This window comes from Onychomys torridus, chromosome 4, assembly GCF_903995425.1.
Source record: "Onychomys torridus chromosome 4, mOncTor1.1, whole genome shotgun sequence".
Lineage (NCBI taxonomy): Eukaryota > Metazoa > Chordata > Mammalia > Rodentia > Cricetidae > Onychomys > Onychomys torridus.
The window spans coordinates 43447612-43469447 of NC_050446.1; the positions used below are offsets into that span (position 1 = coordinate 43447612).

General features: G+C 38.3%; 1 protein-coding gene and 1 long non-coding RNA gene across 6 annotated transcripts in view; one reads left to right on the forward strand and one right to left on the reverse strand.

The window, feature by feature from the left end:
* Scn9a (sodium voltage-gated channel alpha subunit 9) overlaps positions 1-19422 on the reverse strand; it is a 149366-nt gene extending 129944 nt beyond the window's left edge. Inside the window, exon 1 of the mRNA XM_036183639.1 lies at positions 19178-19422. The gene's annotated coding sequence lies outside the window, so the exon portion shown is untranslated. The remainder of the gene's footprint in view (positions 1-19177) is intronic.
* Positions 1-21836, forward strand: part of LOC118581484 — a 146161-nt gene that overhangs the window by 86815 nt on the left and 37510 nt on the right. For 2 of the 5 annotated variants that reach the window (XR_004944697.1, XR_004944694.1), the window contains 3 exons: positions 1914-2109; positions 11255-11344; positions 16955-18924. This is a non-coding gene — a long non-coding RNA (uncharacterized LOC118581484). The remainder of the gene's footprint in view (positions 1-1913; positions 2110-11254; positions 11345-16954; positions 18925-21836) is intronic. The other 3 variants (XR_004944695.1, XR_004944696.1, XR_004944698.1) reach the window with 3 other exon arrangements.

Consider the following 21836-nt stretch of genomic DNA (forward strand, 5'->3'; position numbering starts at 1 on the left):
TGAGTGACACTGGGATCTGTTTATAGCTTAGATGATGTTTATGCTTCTCTTTTTGTGCCCTATGTGCAGCTTTATGTGTTCTTAAAATAGGGTTCTAATTCATTATAAGTTTTAGAATGCTTACCATAGTAATAAAATTACCTTTTCCCTCCCTTGTTGTAAAAATGCACATATGTTTTAAATCTGTTTTTGTTTCTTTTGGTTAACGGTGACTTTTGTCCATTAATGTTTTCTATTAGTTAAATTGAATGAACAAAACTTTTCCCATGGCTACAAGGCTTTGCACCCATTGTAACCACTTCTACACTGAGGTTCTGAAAACATCTTGACATACTTTCTCGTATATTAATGGTTTATATTTTATCTTAAAATTCTCAAAAAAGCAAAAATAAAGAAAGAACATATTTCTGAACCAGGACCTTAATGTGTATGCGATAGCATGGAAGTCTCTTTAGGAATGAAATTTCATATATGCATATGAATTTTAAAATGAGAAAATGTATCCTGCTTTAATTAAATACATTTCACTACAATTTAATGAGTTAAATTCCCTCATTTAATTTCATTAATTTTTTATTTAGTTATACTACATCCTAGAATATCTCCTATAAACTTGGTCTAGGTACTCTTCTCTACCACCTGAAATATCTTGAGCAATTATAATAAGATACTGAGTCATACTAATTAAACTTTTTACAGTAAGGATGAATTCTAAAACGCAGGTTGGTTCCCCAGAAAACACTTTGGCACCATCCCCACTTTATTCTCTACTTTCAATTGTATTTTCCCTCGTTTGGCTGTTCTTGCACAAGATAAGAGTTCACTTTTCTTCACCCATGTGGTGGCTCACAGGAGCTGTAACTCCAGTTCCAGAGGATCTGACATCTTTTTCTGACTTCCATGGGTATCAGTCACACATATGGTACACATTCAAACATTTAACTAAAGACTCATGTACACAAAATAAAAGATAAAATAGATCTTTAAAATTAACTGTAACCTGGAAATATCTCTGTATTAATACAGGAGATCAATAAAGTTCAAGACCATTTCTTATTACAACAGCTTCATATCATTTTATTATATAAATGTACTGAAATTTGGTTGCTTGTCCTTCACTATAGAACACTCAAACTGCTCCCCAGAGCCACATTTCCTTCTCTTGCATATTTTTACTGCATGTCATGACATTTGTAAGACAAAAGATGAAGACAGGAACTGTGGAGTCAAAGTTGTACTTGAATTTTATTTCTGATAAAGAAAACATTGCCAAATTTCATCTACCAATTAATACCTTCCAGTAACAATGAGTCAGGGAATGTTTGTGCATGCCTTTAGAAGAGTGGCATATAAATTTGGTCATTCTGAAATATACTTTGGAATAACTGGTGAGGGATTGAACATTTAACAGGATAAGTTCCATCAAATATTGTCATTGATGTATGTATCTTTTCTAGCTAGCTAGTGTCTGGGTGGTACAATAGAGGAAAAGACATAAAGAGATGATATCTCTATGTACTGTTATTTCATTTTGGCCCTTTTCCCTTTGGGATTATAAAAATACCTTATCATAATAAGAAAATTGAGTTTAGCTAGCTACCAAGATAGAGTTTCTACTGTTAAACATATCATGTATAAGTTAAATAGAACAATCACCATTTAGGTAATTAGTTTTATTGGAATATGTTCCTAATTGTTGACATCTTTACTTCCAAATGAGTAATGTACTTATCAATCTAGTGAACTCTTTAAAGGATCACTCTTCATCCAAAATGGCTAATTTGAGGGATGACAGACACCACCTTTTATAGTTTCAAAGACAAGTTTTTAAGATTCAGGGAACATTGTGGAAGAGTAGGTGGGAAGATTGTAGGAGCCATAAGAACAGTTTGCTGTGAGACTGTGTCTCTTAGTAACATCAGACTCTACGCCCATCAACTCTCACCAACATGGCTTCTGGAATGTGAGCTGAACAAGCATGACAAGTGTGACACCAATAGATATGCCAAAGTGGAGGAGAAAGACCCACGAGAAGAAAACATCTATCCTCCCTCAAATTTATCCTCCAAAAAATATCAGAAGACTTGAATTCTGAAGTAAAGTGAATAGGTAAGTACCCCTCCAAAAGTTAATCTATCTTTAAAATAATCACCATTTTAATTACCACTTCCAACAATTTATTTTGAAATGATGTTTATATATTGTAATTCTATTGCACTATAAATTCTAATTTAATTTAGTCTTTTCAGTTTCCATTTTTCATTTGCTTATAGCCCCTAAATGGGAAGTCAATGGCTGCAGAACTTAAAATATACAAGGACTTGCAGATAAGAAATCCATGGTGGTAAATTCTAACCTTCAGGCTTTAGTTCTTAGGAAGAAATTTTTCTGAAAGTTACTATGAAATTAATGGAGGGAAAAATAGTAACTTTATTAAGAATTAAGAGAACCAAAGAGAAGATTGATTTTTTTTTTATTTAAGACATTTTTAATTCATTTTACATACCAATCACAGATCTCCTCATTCCCTCCTTCCACCCCTCCAGTCCCCCCACTTCCCCCCGCCCCGCCACTGCCCATTCCCTCCTACAAGAAGGTAAGGCCTCCTAGGGGGAGTCAGCAGAGCCTGGTACATTCAGTAAGGGCAGGTCCAAGGCCCTCCTCCTGCCTCAAGGCTCTGCAAAGTGTCCCACCATAGGTAGTGGGCTCCAAAAAGCTAGCTCATGCACCAGGGATAGATCTAAGCCTACTGCCAGGGGGCCTCTAAAGAAGATCAAGCTATACAACTGTTTCGCTTATGTAGAGGGCCTAGCCTAGTCCTGTGGAGGCTCCACAGATATTGGTCTAAATTTCATGAGCTCCAACTAGATTGGTTTGGTTGTCTCTGTAGGTTTCCCCATCATGAACTTGATGCCCCAAATTAGGCCCTCCTACATCAATTAATAATCAAGAAAATGGCCCATAGACACGCTTATAAACATATTAAAGCCTGATCTAGGCGATTCTTCAGTAGAGGTTCTCTGTTTCAGATGTATCTCTCAACAACCAAAACTATTCATCACAAAATTCATTGCTCAAGATTCTAAGTGGTACACATTTCTGACTTTCTTTCTACTTAAGGAAACAAGACAGTATTTCTTTTGCATTAATTTGTTATCCATGTATAACTGGAAGTTCATTCTATACAAAGCCTTTTGCTATATCTGTGGAGATTGTAACTACAGTGAGACAGAATCCAGGCTTCACTATTACTGATCGTAACCCTTAGTAGCTAAGTTAAGAAAACAGAGTAACTGACTTTTAACTAGTTAGGCAATTGATGATGAATTCTTATCCTATTTAGGAAAGGACCAAAACAATCCTGAGCAAATAGAATGCTGGAGGGATTACCATTCCAGATTTCAAGTTACATTACAGAGCCATAGTTATAAAAACAATATGGTTCTGGCATAAAAGCACATGCAGACAAATGGAACAAAATTGGGGAACCAAACATGAGAATGTATAACTCCAACCATCTAATATTCTACAAAGCATACACTGGAGAAAAAGCATCCTCAACAAATGGTACTGGGAGAACTAGATGTCCACATGTAGAAGAATGAAATTAGACCTGTGTCTATCATCTTACACATAAGGTAACTCCAATAGGATCAAAGACCTAAATGTGAAACCCGGAACATTGAAACTGCTAGAAGAAAACATTAGAAGTAAACTACAGGATGTAGGTGTAAGTGCAGGGAAGAACTTTCTGACTGAAACTCCATTTGCCTAGAAATTGAGGCCAACAATTGATAAATGGAGCATCATAAACCTGAAAAGTTTCTGCATAGGTACAAACACAATCAATCAAATGAATAGGAAGCCAACTGAATGAGAGAGAATCTCTGTCAGCTATACATCTGAAAGAGGATTCATATACAGATTATATAAGGAACTCAAAAAATAAGGAGTCAAAACATACACACACACACCAACAACAGCAGCAGCAGCAACAACAACAAATAACAACAACAACAAAAACTGACCATTTCAGAAAATTGATTTAGGATCTAGTCAGAGAGTTCTAAAAAAGAAAAAAAAGAAAAGAAATAAAAATGACTTTGATGTATTTCAAAAATATTCACCATTCCTAGCAAAGAGGGAAATGCAAATCAGTATTTTCCCCCTAAGAAACATTCCAAACATTCCCTGAAATTTGTAAAGAAGAGGAGTCATTAGAATTCTACAGTCACTCCTGTAAGTCATGCCTTGGGAACACCAGGGCATTTTCTGGGTTTATTTCTTAGAAGTCTTCTTCCAATGGGAATGTTGAACAACAGCCACAAAAATTACTCAAAATGTGCAAATTACTACAGAACTCTCATACCATTTTAGTATCTGGAGTGTGACACTCAAAGGTACTCACAATGCTCACCTATGTCACATTAACACATTTATCCCCAAATAAAACAGAACTTTCAAGAATTCAATCCATTAGAGGTAAGAAGAGAATATGAAATATTTTTGTACAATGGACCAAAATGCTAAAAGACAATTTTAAGAAGAGTTAAGGGTTTCTCAAGCATTTATTCTGATTGTGTTATTTATCTCCAGAAAGGGATTGAGTTAAAATAAGGCACACTCCTCCATCCCTCAAGTTTGTCCCTTGATGGTCACTGACTTACCACACAGACCTCTAGGCTTGGGTAGTAATCTCGAACCAAAGAAGCTAATGAGTACTATTTTTGACTTTGCTTACTGGCCAATTTAGCAATTGCTTCCTTACTTCACATCTCTGTGTCCTGTCTTATACTTCTTTACAGTGTTTCTTATAATTCAATAGTGGGGAATAGGGGATATTTATTACATTTCTCTGACAACTAACATTACTCCTTCACATTCTGCTCAGGGCAGCCTACAGTGTTTGCAATGATACCTGAATAGCTTCTCAACAAAGACATCCTCAAGGAAGAAAGGGAAGTTAAAAATGGAGAGAGTAAGGGACTATCTTAAACTCCAAATGGAGAACAGATATGAGGCTTCTGAAAGCTAGCCAGAGGCGCCTGGGCATACCCTCTCCAGGCCTTTGGGATCCTGCCAGGACCTCTCTCTCCACAAATCTCAGTGGCACCAGCACCAGCCTGGATGCCAAGCTGTGTCCTGCACATTCTGGAGACTTGCCAAATGGTGCTTAATGATTGATCACTAGCCCTAGGAGATTTCAGCTGCCTCCCTCCAATCCCTAGTTCATTTTTTCAGTATCTTTTGGCTATTAGGAAAAGATCAACCTTGTAGCATTTTTAAATGTACCAACTTTAGTACACGTTAACACATGAGCACTCAGTCATCCACAGAACTCTTAATGCTAGGGTCCTGGACTGGGGAGTAATTGTGGTTAAACACAGTAGAAATTCTTGTGCTTTCCTGAGGGTGGAACAGTCACTGGGTAATAGAGCTAATTTCAAAATGCAACTCGCAGAAGAAGAATTTGGATGGAATTACCTTGCTTGGGTGGATAATGTCACTCCCAACAGACACTGGTTATTAACTAAAAATCACAGTACAAGGCAAGGGATACCCCCATGAGAGCTATTGGCCAGGGGGATCTAGAGGTCCCCTAAACAACACAGGGTATTGTTACCCACTATAACTATACCATAAGACTCTACTGTGGCTTGTTTTCTGTTGCTGTAATATACACTGTGATTAAAAGCAACCTGAAGAAGAAAGGGTTTATTTCACTTTACAAATGACAGCCTATCATTGAAGGAAGCTAGTATAGGAGCTCAAACAGAAATTTGAAGGCAGGAATTGAAGCAGAGACCTTGTAGGAAAACAAATTTCCAGCTTGTTTCCATGCTCGTGTCAGCTATCTTTCTTATATAGCCCAGGCCTAACTGCCTTGGGCTGGTACTGTCCTCTGAGAGCTGGGCCCTCTTACATCAATTAGCAATCAAGAAAATGTCCCATAGACATGCTTACAGGTCAGTCTGATTAAGGCAATTCTTTAATAGAGGCTTCACCTTCCCAGGTATGTTAGGCCAAGACCAGCCATCACACACAGGATACTCTATTCCTGAAGACATCATACAACTTGGCTGCTGGACATAAAGAAATTAACCTCAGAACAATTAGGAAAATTCCTTGTTGCTTGCTAGATTCAATCATACAGAGAGATGCCATACAGGCTGCTGGCGGGGGTGGGGTGGGGAGAGGCATCAGTGATCCTATTTCGTACTGACCCTATATCCTACAACACCAACCTGCCATGTAAGATGTGCCTATTGGCAAAATGGTAACACTACTGTTATTGGGTAACTAGCAGCTTTCTTGCTGGATCTGAGGCCTGCTCCACTGGCCTAATAATCCTAATTGAAAGCCCATGGTGGAGGTCGTAGGCCTCTGGGTAGACCCTGTTATTGCATGTCTAAATGGTTATGCTGTCAAAGTTTTCTATAAATATTTATTTTTATAACCACACATTTGCTGTCTTCTCAACCTTGGTCAGTGAACCTTCATTTTGCAGTGGATAACGGTCCATAGAAAGATGCGAAATTGGCCAAATTAGTGAGAATAAGGGGCTGATATCTGTGCTAAAAACCTCACCACCAAGGGCCAGGAAACATAGAAAAAGAGGAGTGGGGATATTAGTTAGAGGGGAGTACTTCTGTGAAGTGCTGTCTCCTGGGTATTGACGTCATGATCTCACAACAGCTGTGGCTACCTACAAAAAATCTATAAAAGATCAAGCAGGATTAAAATTCTGTCCGTAATGTAGGTGATCTCTAGGCTCCACCAGTTACTAAGGAGATATTGACATTGGATAGTTATTGGATTTGAGCAGGGGAGAATTATTATTTCCTGAGGATGTGGCACTGGTAAGTTTTCCACAATCCAGTTGATAGCTCCACACCCCATGAAAAATGGCACCTCTAACTGGATGTAATGGGTTATTTTAAAAAAGACATGAAATTGAGGGATCTGTGGGGGTGACATGTTCCAGGAGATATAGAGGGAGTTTGGAGAGTGGGATAGGTTTAGCTATAATATTGCATTGTATACAAGCATGAAATTCTCAAGAAAAGAGTTTAAAAGAAACATGACTCCATTTGGGGAGTCACAGGCCACAGCTTCCTTGCAGAGGCCAAAGGTCAACTCCCATGGGAGTCAGTTCTCTGCTTCCAACACATGGGTCCTGGGTATCTAGCCGAGGTCTGCACTGCAGGCTTGGTGATATGTACCTTTACCTCTTGAGCAATCTGCCTGGCCAATGACCAATGGGTACCAAGTTATCATCAACTTATTCTTATCATTCTTAGTAATTTTTATTAAGAATAAAGCAGATTTTAAAATAAAGTTGATCATATTATTGTATAATAAATATTTACCATTTATTTAACACACCTGTGAAGATCAACCACACATATGATTCTAATGAGGAACACTTCTAGGAACAAAGTGTGATCTAATTCTTATATATAAATTGAATTTTTATTGTCAAACCAACCTACACTTTTAATGTATGTAACTTGATAAATTTGGATCTGTGCATGCACTTAAAATATTACCATCAGCATTCACAAGAGTTCTTCCATTCTGTTAGTTTTCTATTCCTCTTTTGTTTTCTGGTGTGAATTTAACTTCTCAGTGACTTCTTTTTTGTGGTAGAGTCTTACCGTGTTCTCCAGTTCAGAACCATAAGCCATCCTCCTGCCTGCGTGTCCTAAACAGCTGGGAGTTCGTATGTGCTCCAGCATATTCTTCTGGAAGTGTTTGAGGGTGTGCTTGTTGTGTGCTTGTTGTTTGCTTGTTTCAGAACTGTAGATCAACCTCAAGTGCTCTCAGACGTTACATAATAACTGTGCTGCCTTGTCCCATTGTAGAGCTTGAGCCCATTCCTAGGTGTATAACATCATGTTGTTAACTACACATATTGCATTGTGTGGCAGATAGCTAGAACTCATCCGCTTGTAGAAAATCTTCAAACCTACAAAAAACAGCTCACAATTTCCCCTCCCCCAACACTAACCGTACCAAGTCCCTAGTTTCTTTTCCTACCAAATCTAATAATTTCAGATAAGTCATGTGGATGAAATCATGCAGTATTAACCCCTCCCTGACTATTTTAGTTAGCATGTCTTCAAGGTTTATCCACGCTGACAGAAGTGGGAAGATTTCCTTCCACTACTTCCAGCTCTGGCCCCACCCCAGCTCTTCCCCAGATCCACTTCTCCCATTTCCTTTCAGAAAAGAGCAGCCTCCAAGAGACAACAACCAAGCATAATAAAACAAGGCAAAAGCCCTCATGTCAAGGCTGGACAGTGTAACCCAAGAGAAGGAAAAGAGTCCCAAGGAGAAGGAAAAGAGTCCCAAGAGTAGACAAAAGAGTCAGAGACATATTTTAAGGAGGCAATATTAATTTAAATTGTGGTTACACCATTTGAACATTCCGGCCAAAAGCATATAAGTCATCTTACCAAGTATCAGGTAATATCTCACTATAGTTTTGATAATTAATTGCTAATTTGATAATTTGTCCACTTAGCAATCTAGTGGACAAGGTACAAGTCCACAGTCACTTAAGAGGTTAAGATATATCATAGAATTCAGAGGTCAAATGCTGTGGAATAATGCTGTTGTACACTTGTTTAATAAAAGACTGGCCAGTAGCCAAGCAGAGAGTATAGGTGGGATAAGCAGACAAGGAGAATTCTGGAAAGAGGAAGGCTGAGTCAGGAGATGCCAGCCTGCTGTCCAGGAAGCAGCATGTAATGGCACACAGGTAAAGCCATGGAACACATGGCAACATATAGATTAACAGAAATGGGCTGAGTTTAAGTGTAAGAGCTAATCTGTAGTAGGCATGAGCTAATGACTGAGCAGTTTTAATTAATATAAGCCTTTGTGTGTTTACTTGGGTCTTAGTGGCTGTGGACGGGGTGGGACACAAGAAAACTTCCAACTACAGTCAAACCCTATGTTGTTTTTTGAGACAAGCTCTCACTGTGTGGCCTAGGCTGGCTTGAACTCTATTAATAAGAAATGTTAAAAGAATAATTTAGAAACACAATAATTAGGATTATAATATAAAATGAATTCATCTAAAATATTTCTGAATCTCTGAAGGGTAATCTTGATTACTAAACACTAATTTAGAATAATTACTATGATTTAGGCTACATTTGAGAATAGCAATTTGCAATATTAAAAATATTCATATTTCATTCATTAAAAATGTCTAAATTCTTACTTTTCAATCCACAAAATTTCTCCCAGGAAGCACTGTCCTCATCTTTCTTGTCCTTTACAAGGTCATCTCATTTCCTCTACTTCTTGGTCTCCTAACATTCAGACTATCACTCATGCTTCATTACCGTTCTTTTCTTTTTGGGATGAACTTTGCCAGACATTTCATATGCACGTCCCTTTTCATGATACAATGGTTCTTTATTCAACTCATGCCTACCTGGAAAAGATTCCTGTTTCTCTCTCACATTAAACAACATAGTACAGTAGTAATACAATCACTTCACACCAATAAGCAGATGCTTGATTTCTAAAGTAACATGACAACATTTAAAGCATACAGTAACTCTTTCCAAATTTCAACCTAAGTTTCAACTTTATTTTAAGTCCAATGGACTCCCCAAGTATAAGATGAGTGTTAAGCATTTTTTTCTATCTTCCTATTTATCCTTATTCTTTAGTATTGTAACTATGTAGTTTGATCTTTTTAATTACAAATTTAGATTACTTTAGCTCCACTATGTATTAAAAAGCCTTTATTGAACAATTAATTTAACTACAAGATGTGTCTATGTTTCTGTGTTGAATAAGTACAAATATATGTGTATATACATACATATATAAAAACACCTATTATGTATACATATATATCACATATATATATATATATATATATATATATATATATATATATATATATGTGTGTGTGTGTGTGTGTGTGTGTGTGTGTGTGTGTGTGTGTATACATATACTTACATACAGGGAAGGGTTTACATGCCTCTCTGTGTGTGCAGCATTTGTGTGTATACATGTCCATATGCATAAACATGTGTGTCTATGTGTATTCAAGCATATTTGTGTGTGTGCCTGTGCATATAAAGACTAGAATAAAACCTTGGGTGTTGTTTATCAGGTATTCTGTACCTTTTAAAAGACTGAGTTTTTTTCTTTGCTTGTTTGATTTGAGATAGAGTCTTTCACTGGACTGGAGCTTAGCAAGTAGGTGGTCAGTATATCCCAGAATCCTCATTTTCTAATGCTGAGATTTAAAACACAGGCCACTGCCAGCTCACTTTAGATGGGTTCAAGGAATGGAACTCAGGTCCTCATGGAAGGCAACTCTTCATCAACTGAGCTACTTTTCTAGCCATACACACACACACACACACACACACACACACACACACACACATGTTTATATATATATATATATATACCTTAACATATTCACATCACTAAAATTTAGAAGTCACTTTGCTGTTGGAAACCTGAATAATTTCTACATCTTAATATCCTTACCTGAAAGAGGTAAGGACTGAGGACATCAAAGTGGACAGCTGTAAATCATTGATGTTCTGCTCAGTATAAATGAAATCTTCACAAGTAAGACTACTAAACTAACGCAGTTACTATCAGTAATTTCAGCAACATGTAAATATTGTCACTCATTTCCACCCTAACAGCAAAGTTCATATTATCTGTTTGTTTTCCAATATCTTTATAGTAGTGTTAGCCAATGTCCTGAAGCATATGACCCATCATTTTCTGTAACTGGAGAAGAATTATGGATTTCTCGAGAAAATACTGAATAAAATCTGTTAAAGTATTAACCTTATTTAATGATTACATTACAAGGTTTTGATTTTATTATTATGTCATATGAGTAGAAACTGAGATAAATATTTATATCCATGCCCAGAAACTTTGTTTGCTTCTTTGAAAGTTCTGAGTGATATTTTAGACAGAAAATTATTAGGGTACATTTGAATGTCATTTGCAGGTAAAAAATTTCCAGATATAAAATTTCCAAAACTTCCATTAAAAGTATTAAAGGTAAAGAGATGGCTTGCAGATATAGATACTTGCCATGTAAGCCTGATGACCTTAGTTCAACCCCTGCATTCAATGGTGGATGGAGAAAACTGGCTTCCAAAATTTGCCCTCTGACTTCCACTTATGCACAATGATACTCAAGCAGATATATCATAAATTACAAATACACAAAAATGTTTCTTTTTTGTTTTAGAAAGCAGTTATAGCAGTTTGGGAGATGGCTCCATCTGTAAAGTGTCTGCTGCATATGACTTCAGATTCCCTGTGACCATGTAAAAGTCAGGTAAGGTGACAGTCTACAACCTTAAGATGAGAAGAACAGAGGCAAACAGATCCTCAGGGCTCCTCGACGAGCTAGCCCTCCTGAAACAACACGCTCCAGGTTCAGTGAGGGAAACTAATTGCAAATAAATAAATTTAAGCTGGGAGTGATGAAAGACGATGCCCAAAGTGACCTGGGACCTCTGCAGACATGTGAATACATGTCCAATACATGCACACTGACAAGTCTATACAAAACACACACACACACACACACACACACACCGGCGATCCTGGCATAGGAATTGGGGGTATGGGAATTATGTGTCAGAGGCCGTCCTGGACTACACAGCGAGACCATATTGTGTCAAACAACAGCAGTATCAATAAGTAGCTACTGATTACAGAACGAGCTAGTAGAACATCTGACAGATAACTTCCATCACTGAACACTCTTCTTATGTAGGATTATAATAATGCATGTTCTAAAGCATGACAGAAATAATGAGGGGCATTTATCAAGCTATTTTTAATATTCATCTGTCTTTTCCTACTTAATTTTTAGATATTTTGTTTAAACGTTTAGCAATGACTTTTACCCAAACACTTAACCAACTGAACGTTAAAAAGTGTTAAAAATGAAATAATACTAACTTAGAAATGAAAAGAGGTAACCACCTTTAAAAATGGCTAGGCCAATCGAAGGGAAGCACATGAATTATGAACCAACGGCTGTGGAGCCCCCAGCTGGATCAGGCCCTCTGGATAAGTGAGACAATTGAATAGCTTGATCTGTTTGGGAGGCCCCCCAGGCAGTGGGACCTGGACCTGTCCTTAGTGCATGAGCTGGCTGTTTGGAACCTTGGGCTTACACAGGGACACATGCTCAGCCTGGAAGGAGGGGACTGGACCTGCCTGTACTGAATCCACCAGTTTCAAATGAGTCCCCAGGGGCGTCTTGGGCTTGGAGGACATGGGAATGGAGGGTAGGGGCTGGAGGGAAGGTGGGGGTAGGGGCAGGAGGGGGGAGGACAGGGGAACCCATGGCTGATGTATAAAATTAAAACACAATAATAATAATAATAATAATAATAATAATAATAATAATAATAAATAAAAAATCATAGCAAAATTCAAATAAATAAATAAATAAATAAAATGGCTAGGGAAAAGTCTCATCAATAATAATTGGAACCTATTTAAAAGTTAAAATATTTAGCTGTATTATCATTTATATTTAAAATATAATCATAATATATTCCTATTATCATATACTAGCTTACCAAATGCATTTGATATTGAATGCCTACTTTCATGTGTGTACAGTAAAATGGCTGAATATATTTATCTCTATGCTGTAGCTATATACATACATATATAAGTAGTTTCTTTAGTAGTCCTTAAAAGTAGATATTGATGACTGAATTTGAGACATCAGATTTAACTGGAATAGCAAAGCAAGTAACACAAAAATCTAGACTAAAATGTTGTGTCACTATGGTAAGCACAATTTATTTTATGTGATTTTAGTATCTTATAAAAAAGATTTGCAATAATTCTAGAATAGAATATGGATATAATAGGCATTTTCAGAGGCACTTGTCATAGCCATTCCATTAAAGTTTATTTTTGAAATTCTGTCAAATGATATGATAAGATCGTAAGGACTTTGATCCCAATTGATCCCCCAGGGTGCCACTTCCCTTCTCTCTGCATGAATTGCCAGGAGCTGAGGAGTTTGCACAGAGTAACAAGGCAAGGTTTGTGTAGCTAGGTGTGGTAGCATATGTCTGTTTCCCACAACCCAGAAGTGCAGGTAAGAAAGGACAGTCTTGAGTTCTAGGTCCACCTGGGCTTTCATAGTTACACCCTGTCATTAAAATATGTATTGTGCTTAATGGGAAACAAATTATTTACTTTGAAATATTTTATTCCTTATAAGGATTGTTTAAAGAAACTAAATCCACTAGATTTATCTAGAAAGAATGTTAATTTTATATTACCAGAGAAAGTAAAAGCATAATTTGTCAGCAAAGCATCCTATTTATTCTATTTACAACATATTTCCATATCCCATGTTCATGAGAATATATTATCCAATAGACTTGAAAGGATAATTAATAGAATTTAAATCAATGCATGAAATATAATAAACATTCATTTTATCTGATTTTACTTGTTGGTATTTAATTGAATATATACATTTATTTCATTTTGGCTTTTAAAAATATTGACCTTTAAAGACATTATATTTTATCCTAATTGCTTTGGGTTGAAAAATGTATGCTTTATGAGCAACAAGCAAGATTTTTAGGGACTATAACGAGTGAAATTATCCCAATTTAAAAAAAAAAAAAACATTGAGATGTCACCATGCAGCCTAAGTTGGCATGTGATACACACAAAATTTCATTAAAAATCACAGTGGAAATTGTACATATCTTAATGCACCTGTCTGATATTCTTTTACTCTCCCCCCCCCCACAGAGCTGAGGACCGAACCCAGGGCCTTGCGCTTGCTAGGCAAGCGCTCTACCACTGAGCTAAATCCCCAACCCCTGTCTGATATTCTTAATCTTCATTTACAAATTCAATTTTCTTTTGGTTTGTGTTATTTGACCTGAAAGTGGAATATGTAGTGGCATGCATGTCAAATGTTCACAAGAAGAAATGCAGGACAGAGAACAAGGGGTAAAGAACTGAGCAAGACATTTCTTTACCGCCAACTTGAGTGCTAGAGAATGAACCCATTTCCCCTAAGTCTATAAGTGAAAACTCACAGGTACATTTGAGTTTTGTTGTATTTTTTGATAAATGAGTCAGAAAGCTCTTTTGAAAAGTTTAAGTAGTTATTTTAAAGAAATTTATGAACAATCACAGTGCTCTCAACACTTGACACATAAAGTACCTAGCAATGAAATTACATTTTTAAGCAATAATATATGGCAGTTTGTCTCTGTTATGTCACGTTTAAAAATCCAAAAAGTACAACTTTCTGTGTTGAATAAGCAATGGCAGTGTGTTTAATTTGTAATAAATTGGCATTTATTTATTTATTTATTTATTTACTTACTTACTTACTTACTTATTTATTTTTCGAGACAGGGTTTCCCTGTGTAGCTTTGCGCCTTTCTGGAACTCACTTGGTAGCCCAGGATCTCACAGAGATCTGCCTGCCTCTGCCTCCCGAGTGCTGGGATTAAAGGCGTGCACCATCACCATCTGGCATAAATTGTTATTTTTAATAAAGAACAGGAAGGGACCATTTCCTTAGTGGGATTAAAAGGACAGAAAAGAACTTGGCTCTATACATTGCACCAGTCCACATTATCCATTATCTGTCAAAGTGTTTTCTGGCACCACTCAAGGTCCTCCCTTGGTTTCCCTCTTTATTATGGTCTGGCACTTCTCCTTTCCACCCACAAAGGTTTCAACCATCCAAATTTCATTACTTTTTTTAGCCACCAAAGGCTGATGGCTTTCCTTATTGCTGAAGACCATTTCCTTCCAGTAATGTAAAGAGGAAAGAGTAAATAAAATCCTCAATGAAGAAATTCCATTTTGTGGGATAGTGACACACCAAAATTGATCTCTGAGAGTCCATAAAAGCATTTTATACATATTTTGAAGCTCTCTCACAAATCTTCATACATAATATTTTATAACATTATATAAAGTTCATTTTATTATAGTCTTGTCATGTCAGGTGTGATCTGACTGTATCTAGTTCTGAAAATGCCAGACTTTCCTATCTAAGAATAAGCTAGCTCACTTGTGATATATAAAATAGAAGACCTTCTTCAGTTAATACACAGATCCACTCTAACCCTTTACTATGACAATGTGTCACCTTAATAACAAATTTCACAACACAACTGTTGAAAATTCATGGACCCCTTTAATATAAAACATTGCCAAAATTTTAACAGAGAAAAATAAAACCCAGACTAAATGGGCACTCACTACACACACACACACACACACACACACACATCAGACGCCCTGGGACTGGCGTTAATAAAGCTGTGAACCTCCATGTAGGTGTTGCTAGGAACTGTGCAAGAGCAGGAAGTGCTCTTAATCTCTGAACAATCTTTCCATTCTTTATTTACTTCACTTTTTGTATTTCTTTATTTTTTGTATTTATTTATTTATCTATTCATTCATTCATTCATTCATTTTTGTTTTTACATCTTGACTGAAGTTTCCCCTCCCTCCTCTCTTCCCAATCCTAGGTCAGTCCCTTGAAGGCTCCTTGGTTGTTGGTTCAGTCTCTGTGAGCCCTGTGAGCCCTGTGGGTTTTCCTGTGGTGTTCTTGACCCCTCTGGCTTCTACAATCCTTCCCCCCCCCTCCCCGCTCTTCTGCAGGATTCTCCAAGCTCTGCCTAATGCTAGGCTGTGTGTCTTAAGGGGAGTCTTGAATCATGGAAAGTGAAGGCAATAGAGAGGCTTACTTTATGTCTAAAATGTTGAGCTGTGGAAAATTTCCCTCTATATGAAACTCCCACTAACCAGGATCAGTATTGAAGTCTCTATCTTCATCTTAGGATTGACAATGCATATTCATGGCCCCTTATTACTCTCTGAGCCTTCCTAAATCAGTTCTTCATATTTGTAAGATAATTTCATCAAGTACCTTGAGTAAGCAATGAATCTTCAGGATCAGTTCAGTAGACTCCCATGCCTTAAGTTCATTCAAGTCTCTGCAATTATTAAAACTAGTGCTTTAATATCTTAGACAATGATTTCAATGGTCTTTAAATCCTTAAGATTTAATCTAATAGTGTCATGAAACTATCGATAGTTTCCACTCATATTAGTTCATTTATTCCCATTTTTCTTTAATATATATTTTAACCCATCTATTGTCACTGCCTTCCTAAACATACATTATAATCTACTTATCTTTGAACATATTACTGCATGTACTGATAGAAACTGGGAAATTTTAATTTTACCTCTTCGAAATCACAGCACAGAATTGTAAACACACTAGATGTTTGATCACTTACAATGTTGAAGCATAAGATGATACATTTCCATTATTGATTTATGTTATAGTAAAATAATTCATGCATCATTATTTATATAAATACATACAACCTCTCTACTCTTCATACCAACTCTATAACCTGGGTCAGTAGTAAAGGCATTTTTACTTTGGTATGTAACTCTACAAAATACCTGAGGAGCATAAGAAATACTCCAAAGTGAACAAAGAAAGTTCTGAGCCCAAAACTAAAGCACTACAACCTACACTGGCAAGGTGTCAACAATGATCTGCTGGAGACAGAGATATTTGAGTTGAGATATGAATTCTGAGGAGCTGGTCACTCACACAAAAGACAGCAGGGAGGAGAGACAGTATTTGAGATATCCTTTGGCTATGATGTTGCTTCCTGAGTTCCAGGTACTGAAATACAGCGTGGTAGGAACACACACACACACACACACACACACACACACACACACACACACAGTGGGGGTGGAGGAGCAAGAGGGGAAGGGAGAAAAGGAGGGTGAAGAAGGGTTCTGTAGAGGTTAGAAAATAAACAGCATGCCAAAAGGATCTTGGTATTGCTGCCACTCAGTCATGGTGTTTCCATGTTTAATTTTTTTTTTTTTTTTGCAGCTATGAAGCAGGGAATGTTTATTTTAAAGAATGAACATGAAGATATTGCTTTGAATGGAGAATAAATTACAGAGAAAGAAATCATCGAAGTAAAGAGAGAAGTGTTCAGTCTGAAGTATGATTCCACTAAACTGAGGCTGACATGAACTAATTTGGTGTCTGGGTAGACAGAAATTCAGATGGATGAGATACACTGGAGAAGTACTATGGAACAGACGTATGTTTTGGAGGGAAGATCATTAGATCTTTTTAGAGGTGGACAGGAGCAAATGGGGTCATGAGGTAGAGCAAACAATCAAAGGCAGCTTTGACACCGAATGAAATATGAGTTACTTACTCAGATTATAAACGTTTAGAAATACGTTAGAAATCCAAGACAGAGATTTAGGGAAAATCAAACATGATGAGCATTGGGACACCTAGCCTGGTTCATTTACATTAATAAACTTTACCTCCCCTACAAGAGTAATGAGAAGTTTTAGAAAAACATCACACAAACCCTTCTCACACTTTGTAGCCATGTGCACATATAATACAAATAAATCAAATATGTCTTTATTATCTAAGCAAATGCCTCAAATGATTTTTCCCTTACCATAGATAAAGGGACCTGAACATGCTAAATACAGTGAATAAAAGGCACTGATTCCTCCTCTGAATTTCTTTGCAGCCAAATCACCTCAGCAACAAGTAGCAAAATACACAGAAGCTTTATGGCTAGATGGCTCCTATGATTACCTGCGGCTCCCTGAGGGGCTGTGGGGAGGAGGGGAGGATAAGAAGGGCTGGATGTGTTTGGCAGACATCCAAATCTGACTCAGCTCTCTCCAGGAGCAGCACCAGGTACATTGAAAGCCCAGCTTTGCATCACCGAACTCCAAGCACACTTCATGCATATCCAGCCTTGGTGATAATGTGACATTGTGTACCAACTACACAATGGCTTACTTCTAAAAAGAAACTCTCCTTTAAACAACTGTAGTTGGTTTTTAATACTGTTAAAAATATTGCCATCAATAGTCTAAACAGCTGGTATACCCTCTATTACAGCAAACACCATATTTTGTCTGGCATCTTGTAGTGAGTGAGTTACTCTAACAGTCTTGATAATGTCATACATGGAAATCAGATAAAAGTGACTTTTTAATTGTATTTTAAAAACGAAATTCCATTTACTTTAAATTGAAAGAATGAAAACTCTAGTTTAAATATGTGAAAATGACTAAAACAGAAAGAAAAAGATGTCTTTTTCTAGTGCTCAGAAAAAGGAGCTGGAAAAGAAAAGCTTTCTAGGCAGAAGAGACCCCACAACACCGACTCACATTCAGAAAATCCCACCATTTGTGTAAAAGCACATGCTAATTTGGTCTTTATCTATTCTAAATTAACTTTGGAGAAAAAAAAAAAAATTACCCGAGCTTCATTCTGAAGAAAATTGCCTTCAGATTCAGAAAATTTACTATGGATGTCAAAACTTAAAAAAGAAAAGGAAATACCATGTAAAACTTTTTGCTATGATTTCAAAGGCTGGCATTAGTGTTTAGTTTGATAATCATGTTTGGATCATTTGCATATATACACATGCAAAGAAAAAAGTTCACCCGGAGTTCACGCCATTCAGTTGTTCTACCTATTTAGTCAAAATGAAATAAAATATATGTGTCACTATACAGTGCTCATTGGCCTGAAAAAAAAAAAAAAAAAAAAAACGGTTGAGAAAGGGGCTGGTCCATTATCTGCGTGTGTGTGCTTTTCCGGGATGCGTAGGTCTTCTGACCTTTCCCAGATAAATCAGCTAATCTCGTTTTTCGTTTGGCAGACACAGCTTTACCACACAAGCTTCTTTGCTAGTAAAGAAGTATGAGCTGGCCCTGGTACTGAGACCCATGGAACAATTCTGCTGGAGTAGACCGAGAGAAATAAAAGATTATTAAGCACCACTACCTTGTCTTTGCACATTGCCAGAACCGGTAGGCTCAGAAGCCGCAGGGGTGTGGGGGGCAGCTTTCTGGTTGAAATAGTTGGATCTCTTTCTCCGTTGACCGCCCACCCCCTTTCAAACCCTCGGTGCTCCGGGGCGGCGTAATACTTGGTGGCTAAATCCGAGTTATGTGAAATGGACACAGGTGGGTGTGGCAGTTGAAGGGCGCATAGGGAAAACCCTTTGGTCTCCTTTCCGCCACACCCAAGGGAGAACCAAGAGAGAAAACCACTTTCACTGACCTGCGACCTGGCCCCACGGATCATGCCCACCCGATGTGGATGTGTGCACCTGCGGAGTCTGATCCAGGGAACTCTTCCTCTCTCCCCAGACTTCTTTCTTGCCACTGCTTCTTTCTTTGAAATCCTGTTGCTCAGAGAGCCCGCTACAATCAGCGGCGGATACCCAGGCTAGCCTAGCCAGCCTGCGCAGCCAGGATGGGAAAGCCTTCAGTCACAACTGGAGCTTTGGGAAGGCCTGCACGAGTCTGCTGCCAGTCTTCCCAGGATGAAGCGACCCCGCCCTCGGGCAGCCAGCAGCGTCGCTGGGCCTTCTGGATGCTCCCTGGGCTCTCAGGTCCCCACCCCTCGCTCCCTCCTCCCAGCCCTACAGACAGGGCGGAGACTTAGCAATTGGGCGCGGTGCGGTGGTGCTGGGGATGCGGCAGCCTCTGTACTGTGCCTTAGATGAAGGGACAGGAAGGGGTCCACGGCCGCCTCGCTGGGTGGGGTGTGTGCGAGTGTGTGCCTGTGTAGCCCACAGCTAAAAGAGCCCTTCCCTCACCTCGCCTCTCCTCCCTCCAGGCCCTTCCTTCCTTCCTCCAGTTCAGCGCAATCTTCTAATGTTTCCGAGAAGCCACTTTACGTGGCAAGATGCCTGAGCCTCAGAAAAACTCCAAGGTTGAGCAAAGTAACAAAGCGCTGGAGCTCGGAGAGAGGGTGCAAGGAAGCATTGTCCTCCAAGTGCCTCCCTGGCCCCAGGTTGAGGCTAGGAACTGTTCCTTCCTATGGGGCTTGCCCTTGGTAGAGCTGGTTAATGGTACTCAAAACCCATCTTTAGTCTTTGTCCTTTACCTGCTTCTTATAAGAGAAGGGCGCGGTCTTCTAGACGGGTAATGAATGTGTATTTCTTTTTGATGGTGGACTGCAAACTGTAGAGGTTGGTCTAGGTAGGGAGGAAGATCAGTCAAGACACCCACCTGGATACCCAATCTGCCTCAAGAACTGTGAATTTCGGAACTGAGATCAGCGTCTGTGGAAAGAATCCCCCCCCCCCCCCCCCCCGCAGCGTGCTCTCTCTCTCTTCTCTCTCTCTCTCTCTCTCTCTCTCTCTCTCTCTCTCTCTCTCTCTCTCTGTGTGTGTGTGTGTGTGTGTGTGTGTGTGTGTGTGTGTGTGTGTATGTGTGTGTTGTGTCTGCGCCTGTGTTCCACAGAAACTTGACAAGGAAAGCAATAAACTATAATCTTTAAAGAGATGCAAGACAAAAATCCTCCAAGGGAAGATTAAATTAGAGGATGATAGGTTCTGAGACATGGTGAACTTAAGGACCCAGCTTTCAGAAAGTGCAGGGTAGGCTAGACACACTCAGGCAGGCAAGGCTTTTTCTGCAGTGCGCTGCCATGCTGCCATATCTCCTACTGCAGAAGTGAAGCTTAAGTTCAAGACCCATGATTTGAAGCCCCAGATCTATGTGACCTGCTGCTGTGGAGGAAGGGGGCACAATTGGGGTGGGGGTGGGGCAGGTTGGATACTTAATCTTTAACAGGCAAATAAGTTTTTTGAGTTTGTTTTCTGAGTAATTCATTTGTCAGTGATTCTCAAAACCACATGCTGGACAAGTCACCTCTTCCTTGGTTGATTTCAGATGTAGAAAGAGTTCAATTGTAATAAAAACGACAATGTCACAGATCTCAACTTTTGCAACTCTAATTGCAGAGCAATTTTAAGTTCCTAGCAACATTAAGAGATTTCCCGAAGGTCTCTTGTTTCCAGATATGCATAGATAATAATAATTCTTTCATTATCAACAGCTTTACCAATATGCTGCATCTATTAAAACTGATGAAGGTACATCGCTTACAGGATCACTTCCTCAGAGCTCTAAAGAACATTCCATATGGATCTACCATAGTTTACTAATTCACATCTTCATTGCTTCCAAGAGTTGACAATTTTGAGTACAGCATCAATAAATACTTGAACAATTTTGGTGTGTGTAGACATAAGATTTCAACTCCTTTCAGTAAATACCAAAGAATACTATCACTAAATGGTATGGTACAAGAGAATAATTTGGCAAGAAAATGACAAACTCTTTCAATGTGGTCATACCTTTTGTACTCTCCCAGCCATGGTTGAGAGTTCCTGGTAAACATCCTGCTGGTGTTGGTGGTGTCACTGTTTCCAATGTAGTTTCATCTTACACATACTGTTAACAATAGAGGTATTATTTGCATCTCCTTAATTATGGTGCAGTGCATATTTTCTTAGGTTTACATGTAATTACTATGTCCTTGGTGTGGTGTCTGCAAAATTCTCTGACCCATTCATAAATCAGGTTGCTTTGTTTGTGTACATTGTAGTTAATGTTCCCTTATCAGATATGTCTTTTGCAACTATTTCATTCAGGCTGTGGGTTTGTTTTATCATATTTACTGACATGCACTTTTGCTGAGTAGAAAAACTTAATGCAAACATGGTCTAATTTACCAATTCCTTATTTCATGTTTTTATGTCTTTTTCTTATATGTGAAATGTGATCACATGGGTTGGGTTACCTGTTTCTTTCTCTTTTATTTGTATTTAAAGCATCCCCCCACAGCACACACTCTTCTCAGGACACCTTAGCTCTCTAAGAGTGCTTTGAACACAAAATCTTCTTTTGTTTGTCTAAGGGATATT